The sequence below is a fragment of the Miniopterus natalensis genome, chromosome 2, assembly GCF_054644295.1.
Source record: "Miniopterus natalensis isolate mMinNat1 chromosome 2, mMinNat1.hap1, whole genome shotgun sequence".
In the NCBI taxonomy this organism is placed as follows: Eukaryota; Metazoa; Chordata; class Mammalia; order Chiroptera; family Miniopteridae; genus Miniopterus; species Miniopterus natalensis.
Genome location: NC_142082.1, coordinates 43,173,694 through 43,186,292, shown reverse-complemented (window position 1 = coordinate 43,186,292; position 12,599 = coordinate 43,173,694).

Here is a 12,599-nt window from a genome sequence, read left to right as displayed (position 1 = left end):
TAGCTTCTTAATAACAATGTAGGAAATTACCTTGCAGAGTAAAACCTGGCAGACACTACCTTAACTGATCAAAGTAAATATCAACAGAAAAAAGAACAAATAAAAACTATGTACCATTCATCAGGATGCAAAGAAAAGAACACAGACCCACTTTTGTTTTTGTTTGTTTTTATTTTTTTCCTTTTTCCAAAAAGACTAGCCTGACATTTAACACTAGGAAATATCCAATTAAAATTGGTGGATATTCCATAACATAACTGGTGGCTTAAAATGACATCTCATTGCTGTTTTAACTTGTATTTTTTTCTATCTCTTATGAAGTAGACCAAATTTTTTTATGTCTGTTTATGACTCTTCAACGAAATATCTGCTATTCCAATATATATATATTTCCAAATTGATTTTCAAGGCTTATCTATTAAAATACTATTTTTGGACAAATGCACGGAACATATTTGATTCAAAATTTTAAAGTATGTTATTTAATGCAATTTTATTTATTTATATTTTTATCAAGTATAACTTTCAAATCTTGCTTAAAATATTTTACCTACTCCAAAATGACAAATTCCATCTCATTTAAAATTTTTACTTTTCACATCTATGCCTTTTGTTTTCTTCCTGAAATTATTTTTGAGTGTGATAGGTGAAAAAATGTAATAGAAAATTAATTGTCCCAACCCCGGATTGTTTTGGGTGTTCTATGAGGATAACAGTTTTCTCAATGGCATATGACATTTCGAATTCTTCCTTTCCAGCCCTTAGGCTTTTACTACAATTTAATGACTTTCTGCATTGTCTAGAATCATTATTCAATACAGAATTACATGGGAGGGAGTTGGTATACTCTAGTGCTCTTGACTTTAAAAAGAATGCTCCTGACATCCTTACACTAAATATGATAATGACACTAGATTTGAAGTAGATATTCATTATTCAGTGGAGAAAAGTTTTCTGCTATTCTTGGTTTATCAAGAGCTTTTATGATTTATCAGCAATGCATTTTATTGGATATACTTTCTTCTTCTAATGAAAAGATTAAGTGGTATTTCAGCTTAATCTTTTAATACACTGCAGTGCCATAGTAGATTTGCTAGTAGTAAACCAAACTTTTACGCCCAGGATAAAATCAACTTATCATTATGTACCATATTTTTAAATAATTGTATTCACTTTGTTAATATTGTTGAAGGATATTTTCACCCATTTTCATGTGTTGGTTTCATTGTGTTTAGGATGTTTTCACCCACTTTCATGAGTTGGTTTCATTGTCTTAGGGGTATTTTCACCCATTTTCATGTTGTTGGTTTTCCTTTTTATACCGTCCTTGTCTAGTATTCTTTGATACAGACAGCAAACTCTAATGGACAGCAGCAACCTTAGAATGAGGCTTTGATACTGAGAAAAGCTCTCTGGAAAACTCAAAAGTACATGGCAGCATCAGATGAATTTGGAACCTGCAGTACGCTGAAAGCAACCATAGCAAAAACATGGAAAACATCCTGTTATAAGGATCTCACCCTACGTGAGTGGTGTGATATTTATTGTGCATAAGTTACATAAATGTACACACTAAAGAGATTTATACCCTGATTGTGGTGGTTGTCATTTGACTGTATGCATTTGTATAATCTCACAGAACTGTACACTATAAAGGTAAATTTTCCTATATAAATTATACTTTGATATAAATAAATAAAAGAAGAAGAATTTATGGCTTTGGAAGGAATAGCAAGAATGCCAGAGAGGCTGCAGTAGAGTGAACAAAAAGCCTATATTACACATTTTGAACAATTACTTCTGGGACAGTGTAATATTTATACTTAACTCAAGTTCTAAACCAATCTCACATAGGGAACTTTCAACAGTAATTCTTAACACAGATGAATTATGGCACAAGGAAATGGAAACAGGGCTCTATATCTACAATGATGTCTTGGGAAACAAAAAGTTGGAATTTTAGATAAAAAATATTAAAAACTATTGTTTCTTGGAGCATGAATAATGGCCTATTCTAGCAAATATTTCATTCTCATTTTTGTGCGACCATCTTAACTGGAAATCCTTATTAATGTATTAAAAGGTCAATACAGCTCAATTCATTTAAATGTTAAAAGCCTATGCATTTGCATAAGCAGCTATTAAAATGGAAGTGACAGTGTACAGATACTATATTCAGGAACTGAACTGTATCCAATATACAACCAAAGGTCTAATTCATAAATACATCATCTTTTATAAATTTTATAAAATGTGTGATAAAAGTGAATGACATGTCTAGCTTTGCCGAAATTCCTATCCTCATTTATATATATTTGATTCTTAACTCTTAAAATGAAAATAATCATTATAACTAACTCTAAACTGAGAAAAATTTAAATGCTCCTTTTCTGGCTGACAACTTGTTTTAAGAAATGTTTGATAGCATAGTTACTCTTAATGAGATTTATATCAACTATAAAGAAACCCAAAGTGAAGAAGCCCAATACAAAAGCAAGAAAATGTGCTTAGCCCCAATTCTTCCACCTCATGCTTTACCGTTGATAGCAACTGAAGTTTCCGAAAAATCATAAAATTGATTTTTTATGTCTCTTTTACTTATGGACTACTTATCATTAAACATGTTACAATGCAGTGAAAATATCTGCAATTTTTGTTCATCTTGGAAATAGGACAGTCATACAGAAAAAAATTCTAATTTTACATAATAAAATTTATTCAAAGTATATATTAAAATTGTAAACATAAAACATATATATTAACAAGCTTTGCAATCAAATGTGAATATATTATTATTTGTGACTATCATTTGCATAAGATATTTATTCTAGAATTAATTCAAAGTAAATATATTTCAGAAATAAAATACAAGCTAGATTTAGATGACAAAAGTATATTGTTAACCCATGACTCAAAGAAAACATTTATTTTATAGATCATATAAATATTCTTTGAACATTAAATAAATGACTTAAATAAATTTATATGGAGCATTTATTATACATCAGATACTAGGCTATTTGTGAAAGAAAAACAGTTTACCAAAAATACAATTGATGTTTAGAGAGTCTAAGTATACCAAGGAGGCAGGCAAAAAAATATCTTTTAAAAATGTGACAATTACTTTGGTAGGAGAAGAGAAAACTTTATAGAAATGTATCTAAAGTACATATATTAAAGTCAGGAAATATAAGCTAGTGGTAGAAATATGTAACCTGATGACAGAACAGTATGTAAAATTAACAAGGAGATTCAACATATACAAATGCATAGAACAGATTACATGGCATATTTGGAGACATAAAAGAAGTTTTGAGTAGTTTTTGGAGAGGTTGAAGGCTAGAGAATAGGAAATGAGTTATACAAAGTCTTGGACTTGAAGGTCAGTATACAGATAATACTGAATTCCCCTAAGGAAATCCTTGCATAAAAATTATATAATTAAATTTACTCTGGTGCTTTTGCAAAGCATAGTGTGAAAGAGAGAAAAAATGAAGTCAGGAAAACCAGACAGTTTGTTACAAAATTTATTTTAACATGACATTGCTAAGGACTATGATGATTACAGAAGATGGAAAAAAGAAATAGGTTGGAGAGAATGTTGAGTATGTAGATATGGTGACTAAAAAATGGAAAACGAATGGTAAAGGAAAAACACACAGTGAAGTCTGACTCTCAAGTCAGAGTTGAACAAATAGTGTCTACACCTGAGGCAAGAAAATTAGGAAGAAAAGAAGTATTTTATTAGTTTTAAATTATTGTAACTTCACTGTAAATAATACTTAAATTCCTCATTTGGTTACATCTAATGAAAGATTATATAGCTAAGTAACTATGTATAAATAATTATTTTGCGTTATCATAAACTTCATGTTTCATTCTTTAAAGGATTAAGAAAATAATTTACAAACACTTTTTCAACACTAAAGTGTCCCATATATTGATGTCAGGATTCCTTGATTCCAGGATCCCTAGTGTACACGATGATTATCGTATACAATGATATAACAAGCAAGGAGTTTCCAGTTGACTAACAATCCTATGAATGTCTTTAAATAAATGGTTTGCTAGGTTCTTCGTGTTTATGTCACTATTTGCTTTCTAAAATTCCCCTTTGGGATAGAAATTTAAGAAATAAATCTATGCTTGAAGAAAATTAAGTTTGAGGTAGTAAAAATCATTCACTAAAGTAATTTAAGAGAGATGTAGATGACATCCACCTTACTAGCACATCAGCAGGGCTCCAGTAAAGCAATGAATTCCAGCAGAGAGAGTAGCAAGACACAGACTCTGTAGGCGAGGGGAAAACACAAGGACACCAGAGGAACCTGAAGCCTCTAGTATCTACAGCTTTAGCAAAGATGAAACCAGCTGACTCTTAGATTAATAGACCTCTCTTTAGGTCTACTTACCTCAGTTACCATTATCTCATACACCATGTATCTTTTAACAAAAATACAAAGCATGCTAGAAGGTTTGTGTGTGTGTGTGTTTAATCTGTTTTGCATGTGTGTGTGTTTTAAATCCTAAGAAACTAAACAAGTCTAAGAACACAAAACTCAGATATAACACAGATTATGACATTAGCAGATAGGAAATTTAAAATAACTGATTAGTATATTAAGAGCTTTAGTGGACAGAGTAGGCAAACTTTAAGAAGAGATGAGTAATGAAAGCAGAGATGGAAACAAAGAAAAAAAATACCAGAAGCAAAGACACTGTGGCATAAATGAATAAAACCTTTGCTGAGATCTTCAGGAAACTTGATGCAGTTTAGGAAAGAAATGATTAGTTTAAAGATATGTATGTCATAAGAAAGAAATAGATATTTTTCTCACAAAATAACTGAGGGAATACATTGTCAGCTGATTTGTCCTGCAAGAAATGTCAAAAGTATTCCTTCAGTAAGAAGGTAAGTGACAGAGGTCAGTAACTCATATCTACATAAAGAAGGTAATAGCATAGAACAAAGAATAAAAATTCATTGTGGCACAAAGTCAGAATCTATCATATTTCATTTCCGGGTCTAAGGCCACACAGCATGTGGCCAAGCTGACTGCATAATGCATTTCAGGGTCTGCTGGTCATACAGACTGTGATACAAAAACTCAGCTTATAGTTGTACAATGAAACAACCCTGTTTTTACTCCAAATATAAGCAGGAAAGCATGAATGATTATTAAACGCTTCAAAGGCCTTATACCTATATAATTATATGGAAGAAAACAACGTGTGACTGTGCCATATAAATTTCTTGGAAAATGTATCTCTGTGTTTTCCTTGTATTTATTGTTTCTTGCATTCTAACATATATTTTCAGAAGTAGAAGATCACGCCTCAAAATTAATGTGTGATATAATTATATTCTCCCAAGTGATAAAAATAGAATCCTAAGGATGAGGTTTCTAATGTAACAAATTGCTTTCTAGCATAACTCTGCCTTATGAAACCTACCTCTATTTGGCAGTTTTAGGTTTGGCAGGTTTCCATTTAAGGCTCTAGTATCCTAATTGTCAACTAAAGTGAATGTAAGAGAAATCTTAATTTCCTTGATTAAAATTGGTTATGAAAGTTAGCAAGGAAAATACCACCTTGATTTTTGTAAAAATTTAGTATGATTTTTCAATATGATTAGACTATACTTATATATAAATAGGTGAGAAGTTACTTTTTTTTGCCGCAATATTAGAGATTTTGAAATCAAGTGGTTCATATGTAACAAATCTATTATGTAGCTCATGTCACATAGTTTGCTTGAATGAAGATCATTTTTTGGCTCATTGTTTTCATTTATTAGTTTGAATAAGTTTTCAGTGTCCCTGTTGTGAACCTAGCATTATCTTTATAACATTCTGTTCTCATTTTTCAGCAAATGAATAAATGTATGGTTCATTTCATGTGTAAATTCCAGTACTGCTAATGGGAGTTAGTAACAGAGCATTCATTGGTAGTATCTTCTAGCAATGATTAGCGAAACATTTCATTTGTTCTTCAGATTTCAACCCAAAAAGCTGTAAAGTGCTACTTTTCTACTTCAAATGCACAGTTAAATAAATTAATGTAGCTTATAATGATGTCTTTTATTCTCACTATTGTTAGTTCAAAATTTTTGAAAATATAGTGAATACATGATATATTTTTGAACAGTTTTTATATGTAAGTCAAAAGAAATAAAAACTACAAAACAATGTTTAAACATTATCCTTACATATTAATATGGATATGTTTTCTAGTACAAATTTTATTAACTGTAAAATGTAAAATATTCATATCACCTTTCCTTTTATTTAGCTGTGCTCAATGGAGAGCCATATCTGGAAGCATGATTATTTAAGATAATCATGATTATTTAAGATAGATTGCACTAAGCCCTTCTTAACACAGAAATGCACAAAAATTGTGCATATCCCACCAGCAAGAGGTTTAGAAACTCACAGTCTTACTGCTATAGGTTTATTACTCACTGCAAAGCACAATTGCCCCCATTTGGCTCGTACTAAAATGAAAGGCTGACGGAAATGTGGTCATTGTGCCACAGAATCAGCTGGAGATAATAAATGCAATGCTGACAGAGGCACCTGATGAGAGAATCCTGATTCAGCCTAGAAACTTTGCATCATTAAGGGATTACTTCATATCTAAGACCTCAGTGGCACTTTGTCTCTTAAATTTACAAAACATCATGTCTGTGTTAAAGTTGGCCTGCCAAAATGGAAGAAAATGTTGTTTGTGAAGGTCATGAAGGTGTTGTTAGATACTTTTTATATACAGCAGATCTGCATAACACTAAATGTATTCTTTTGAAATTATTTTTAAAAATACTTGAAAAAATAATTTGAAAATATTTTGGAAAAATTATCTAAAAGAATTGTATAAAAAACATAACCTCACTACCCAAAAAATAAGCAATGGTAATTTTCACATAGACCTCATGTTCTTTCCAGGTCAGGACATTACTTTTGAAAATCTTTACATCTTTTGTCTGTCCACCCTTCTTTTTCTTTGGTAAAATCACAATGGTCACTATTTTGGATAATTTAATTCCTAAACTCCCCAGGATAAGACATATTCCTATTAACATATTTTCAAGGAACCTATAAAAGAACTACTCAGAGCTTCATTTTATTTTTAATTTTAATTTTATTTTCATCTGATATATAAACTTTAATTCAATTTTGAATCTTAAAAATAAAGATTATGTGATTGAAATAATATGCACAAATTTGAATAAAAATTACTTCTTGTTTTCTTTATAATTCTCATTAACTATTACATAATATACATAGATGGTGTAACTATATAACCTGTGAACATACACATTCAGATAGATAAGATTATACCACCAGCAATAGGACTTTGCTTCTTTTTCTTTTTTAGTAAATTTATCTAAGATCAATATTTTATTTCCTGAATTTTTTATTTCATAATTGAAGGCAAAATATTATTTTTGCTAAATTAAAATTCCCTGAATTTTTTTCTAGCCTTTATTCAGAAAAATTGCCTTTAAGCTAATCATTCTGCTGTACAGTTTCCATATCGCTTTGAAGTTTATCCATTACATATTTCCACATGTAGCTCTGCTAACAAGTATATGGTATTACTTCATATCATTACCCATTATTATATAATCTAGGATTAAAATTCTTCATGACTTTTTTTTGTTCTCTTGAGTTTTATTAATTATTGCCAGTTCTTTCCTCTTCTTCTATTTTGCTTTTTAAATTATTTTTATGTTTTTATTACAATTTCCTTTTTTGGTATCATTATTATCATTATTCAGCTTTGAATTAGGCTAACTTTTTCTGGACCAGGTATTTCTTAGAGTAGTGAGGCACAGCTTTGCTTCAGATCATCGCACATTCTCCTTCCTTCATAGTGGATTTCCTTGTGACACACATATCAGTCAGCTCTTTTTTCTTACATTTTTCCCAGATGTAAGATATCAGCAGGTTCTGGAATTCTCATGATACATTTTTCCTCTCTAATCTCTCTTATAACAAACTCAACTGAACATTTTGATTACATATTCTTCCATGAAATACTTAACTTTATGAACTTGGCATCATCTATAAATTACACGAGAACTTTCTATGTATAATAATAAAAGGCATTAATTTCTGATGTCATTGAATAATTTTCCAAATTGAGTTTAGGCCACAAATTTAAATAATGTTTTCTATGTCATTTGCTAAGAATAGATATTATATTTTAACAAATGACTTTGCAGAATCTCCCCTGATGATTTTATGAATTTCTTTTACTATTAATTTTTTGGATTGTATGTAGTATTTTATCTTACATAAAAATAGTCACTATTTGGTATGACATTTTAATACATTGCTAGGTTATATTTATTCTTGTATTAGGGTCACAGGTTCATTTGTCATATAACTCAGAGGTGCTTAAGAAAAGCAATTTATTTCATCTATAATTATTTTGTTTTGGTTTCTTTTGACCTAAGCTTCCATCCATTTTTCAGCGACTGAATAATGTGGAAAATGCAATATTTTTATTTAATTTTATTAAAGTAAAAACTCCTCAGTTACTTGTTTGTTTAAATAATTACTCAATCTTATGGAGAAATTTCCATAAAGCTGAGCCCTCTCTGTAGTTCCATTTTTGTGAGGCCATAGTCAAAAATGCTTTGTGGGCCTGAATTCACCCATGATCAACAAGGTCAGATTTAGAAAAAAGAGCTGGATGGAGAATAGAGAAAAGCAAAGACAAGTTGGGTTCATTGGGAATCTTTGTCTCTATACATCATCATGTTCATGTCATAGACTTTCAAAGAGTAATTAGTGTGCCCTCATTTCCTCCTCTAAAATATCACACAAGTTCCTCTTTTGGCCAATTTTGAGCAAGAACCATATAAAGAAAATATTTTGGGACATATACTTGCCACCTTAACTAAGTTAACAAAATACAATTCAGCGAACTCAGCCTCTTCACGATAAATTTGGTATGCATGCACACCTTTTAAACTATATTTAACTTCTAAATAAAGAATAACAGAATCATATTTCTGTTTTACATTCTATGAATATCCTGCCTACTATCAAGAACATGTGAATTTTGTCTTTGAAAGAGGGTACATAAAATAGCATAGGCCACTTGTTCCGTCTATGGATGATGTTTATTTCTTTGGTAGCTGAACTCACACTTTGTTTATGGTTTTAATGGGCAAAGATTGAGATGACTGGAGAAAGAAGCTGACTCACTTCCAAGGGAAAGACCACATTTTTCACCTGATTTTAAGATGCTGTTCCAGAAAGTTGCTCTAAAATGCATACTAAATGCATACTAAAATGCATTTAGATAGGGCATATGTATCTTCACCATTTCTGTCAATTTAGGAAGGTCAACTCAACTACTTGCTCCCCCAACCACATTGTCACTAATTCCTGAATTGTGATTCATGACCACCTTAGCCCCTGCCTGTAAAACATAAATGTACCTCTGCCCATCTTTGCTTTCAGGAAAAATGTTTTGTTCACTGGGGATGACATGGTCCAGTTTGGGCAGCTGGATGTGCTTTGTTCCTTATATTTCCATGCAAGCTCACACCAGTGCTTCAAAAGGATTCATTAGTATGTCCTTCACTGAGCTTCTAGTTTCTCCTTCTGAATCTTTACTTCCTTAGCTCCCACATCTGTCAGACTTAATTCCTATTATGAACCCTATAATTCCATAATATCTATATCTCTCCTTCCGTGAATGATCTCTGACTGATAAAGTGATTAGGCCTAATTTGTTAGTACTCTGTACTCATTCTGTTTTTAAGTTCAGTGCTTTCAATGATGGTAAAATACATTATTGAATAACACTAAAAATTTCTTTCTAAGCATCTTGACTGGTAAATACATTTCACATGCTGCTTAGAAATATACTAAGAAAGAAATTTGGCATTGATATTGAAAAATTCGAATTAAAAATTTTTTTTGTACTTTATATATATATAAAAGGCATACCTCATGAGTCATCTTTTAAAAATAAAAATATTAACTCCTAAGGAGAAGAAAAGGTGATAAAAATGAAAATTTTACACATTAGAAAGTCCAAGTATTTGCTTTTTACAATATTTTACCTACATAAATATGGGTGATCCCATAACAGGATAGCATTGAGAATAAAAGACATGGATTCTAAATTCATATCAACGTGGAAAATTTCTATCATGGTGTTCAAGTTGGAATATCTGCTTTTCTGAAAAATTCTTTACCCTTCACTCTCTTCTGTTTGATCAAACCTTTTTTTCTATTTTCTCACCCATCTTTTGGCTTGACCAGCATGCTTATCAGTAACCAAGATTTAGTGCTTTTCAAATAACTTGCCAGCACAACTTTTATTTTTAATATACATATGCATTGAAAGTTAGATTTCTTTTATAAATTTTAGGCCTTGGAGTTATGATTCAAAGTTTAGTACAGTCTCTTGGACAGAGAAAGGCATTCAGTAATTGTCCCAAAACTTTTAAATATATATCATAACTTACACAAATTTGAATACACACTATCCCAGTCAGTGCTCCAATAGTTCTTTTTTATGTGCTTTTAGTCAGTTGTTTATTGAGTATCTACAACATGTGTCATACTGTATAAATTTGTCTTTTATTTTACTTTTTTTGTCCTTTATGAATCAATTTGTAGCTAATTATCAAGTTTGACATTGGAAATCACTATTACAGCTTATTCAGATGTCATGCTAAAATTGGATATTGTAGAAAAGACAGAGATGGATTATGTAATCTGTTCATGTTGTTTAGTTTTTACGGAATTCTAGCAAAAAATACTACAAACTATAAAAATCTATAAATAATCACTCAGTTTTCTCTTACATGTAGCATGCAATCAACAAAATATAAATTTTTAGCCTTATGTCCTCTTAGAAAAAGTCATTATGTTTAATCAGTTCTCTTTATTTACACAGAAGTGATTTCTTATACATTTTGAATTTTTAATTAATGAATAATAAATGTTTTTGATAGGCTACATTTATTTTTCTTTATCACGTTGTTTCAAGAGTTGGGAAGCTATTTTGGTTGTTATCTGTTTTGTACCAAGTCTGTAAACTTGAACCTGTACATGTGCACTATATTTTCCCTCCTCTTTCCATATCCCTTTAACTTGCTAAACTGTACTCACATTTCAAACATCAACTCAAACACAAATTTACCTAGAAAATCTACTTACATCCAGGTTATATAAGTTCTAATGTCATTTGTTCTCATTGAATCCTATATTATCCTGCATAAAAAATTTAAACGTATTTTTACATGACTTTGGGTGGTGGACACACAATGCAATATATAGATGATGTATCACAGAATTGTACACTTAAAACCCATATAATTTTATTAACCAATGTCACCCCAATGAATTTAATGATAAAAAGATTATATGGGTGTTTATTCGTTGCTATAGTTAGATTGTGAACACTAGAAAAGCAAGAACTTTTTAAATTTTGTTCATTATTTTGTTCTACCTGTGCCTGGTATAAGTATGCTTTAGTATTTCTGATTAATTAATTAATTAGCTATTGATTAAATGAATAAAGTACATCTATAGAAGGTAGTGCAAAAATATATATTGTGTTTTTGGCGTTCCTTAGTTCTATTTTTTTGGTAGTGTAAGTTATCTCTGGGATTCTTATTTATTTTTTATTGATTTGTGTGAAACATAAATTGTTGCTTTTCCAATGAAATTCAGCATTTATAAATACTTATTTGTAAATAAGTTTAAGTATTCCTATTGTAGCAATAAAACAAACTAAGAAAGAAAAATTATTTACTTGTTTTATATTTTTAATTATATTTATGTTATCTATGATAGCCTATATTTCCACATTTAGGAACTATTTCACTTGAAAAACATAAGTCTTAGGTAGTAAACAAATTATTTTTTAGAAATTAACTTACTGAATTTATTTATTTGTGTTGTTAAAACACCTTTATAAAAATGATCAAACTTTTTTATGAGTCTGTTACTCTTGACATTTAGCTTAAAATGGTAACTGATGATGTTATCATATTCAAGTGCTTAATGTGGGGGAAAACCATTTAATTGTATTGTTGATGGTTCAGGAAAAGCAAATCATTGACTCTGTATGATTTTATGAAATACTTTTTTACTTAGTTGCTTTCCATTTTATTATATTTTATACACATTATCCCTGTGCCAAGCCTATACTTGATTTTTTCTTTATTATAGATACAATCATTCTCAAGAAAATAGATATAATAAAGTTCTCCTTAATATATTTGAAGATTATCAAATAATGTGTATTCCTAAGCACATTTCACTTTGATTCTCTTCATTGGTATATGTATGTAGATTTATATGTATATTTATATGTATAACAACATTTTGAAACTATAATTCAAAGTAGCTGAACTGTTATTTTTCTCCTCTCTTGTCTGCCTTTTCTCTCTCTCTTTCTCTCCAAAATCTTTTGTTTTTGTTATTGTTATTGATCCTCACCTGAGGATGTTTTTTCATTGATTTTTAGAGAGAATGGAAGGAGGGAGGGAAAGGGGGGAGAGGGGCAGGTGAGAGAGACACAGTGATTGGTTGCCTCCCCCATGCAACCAGGGGGAGGAAACA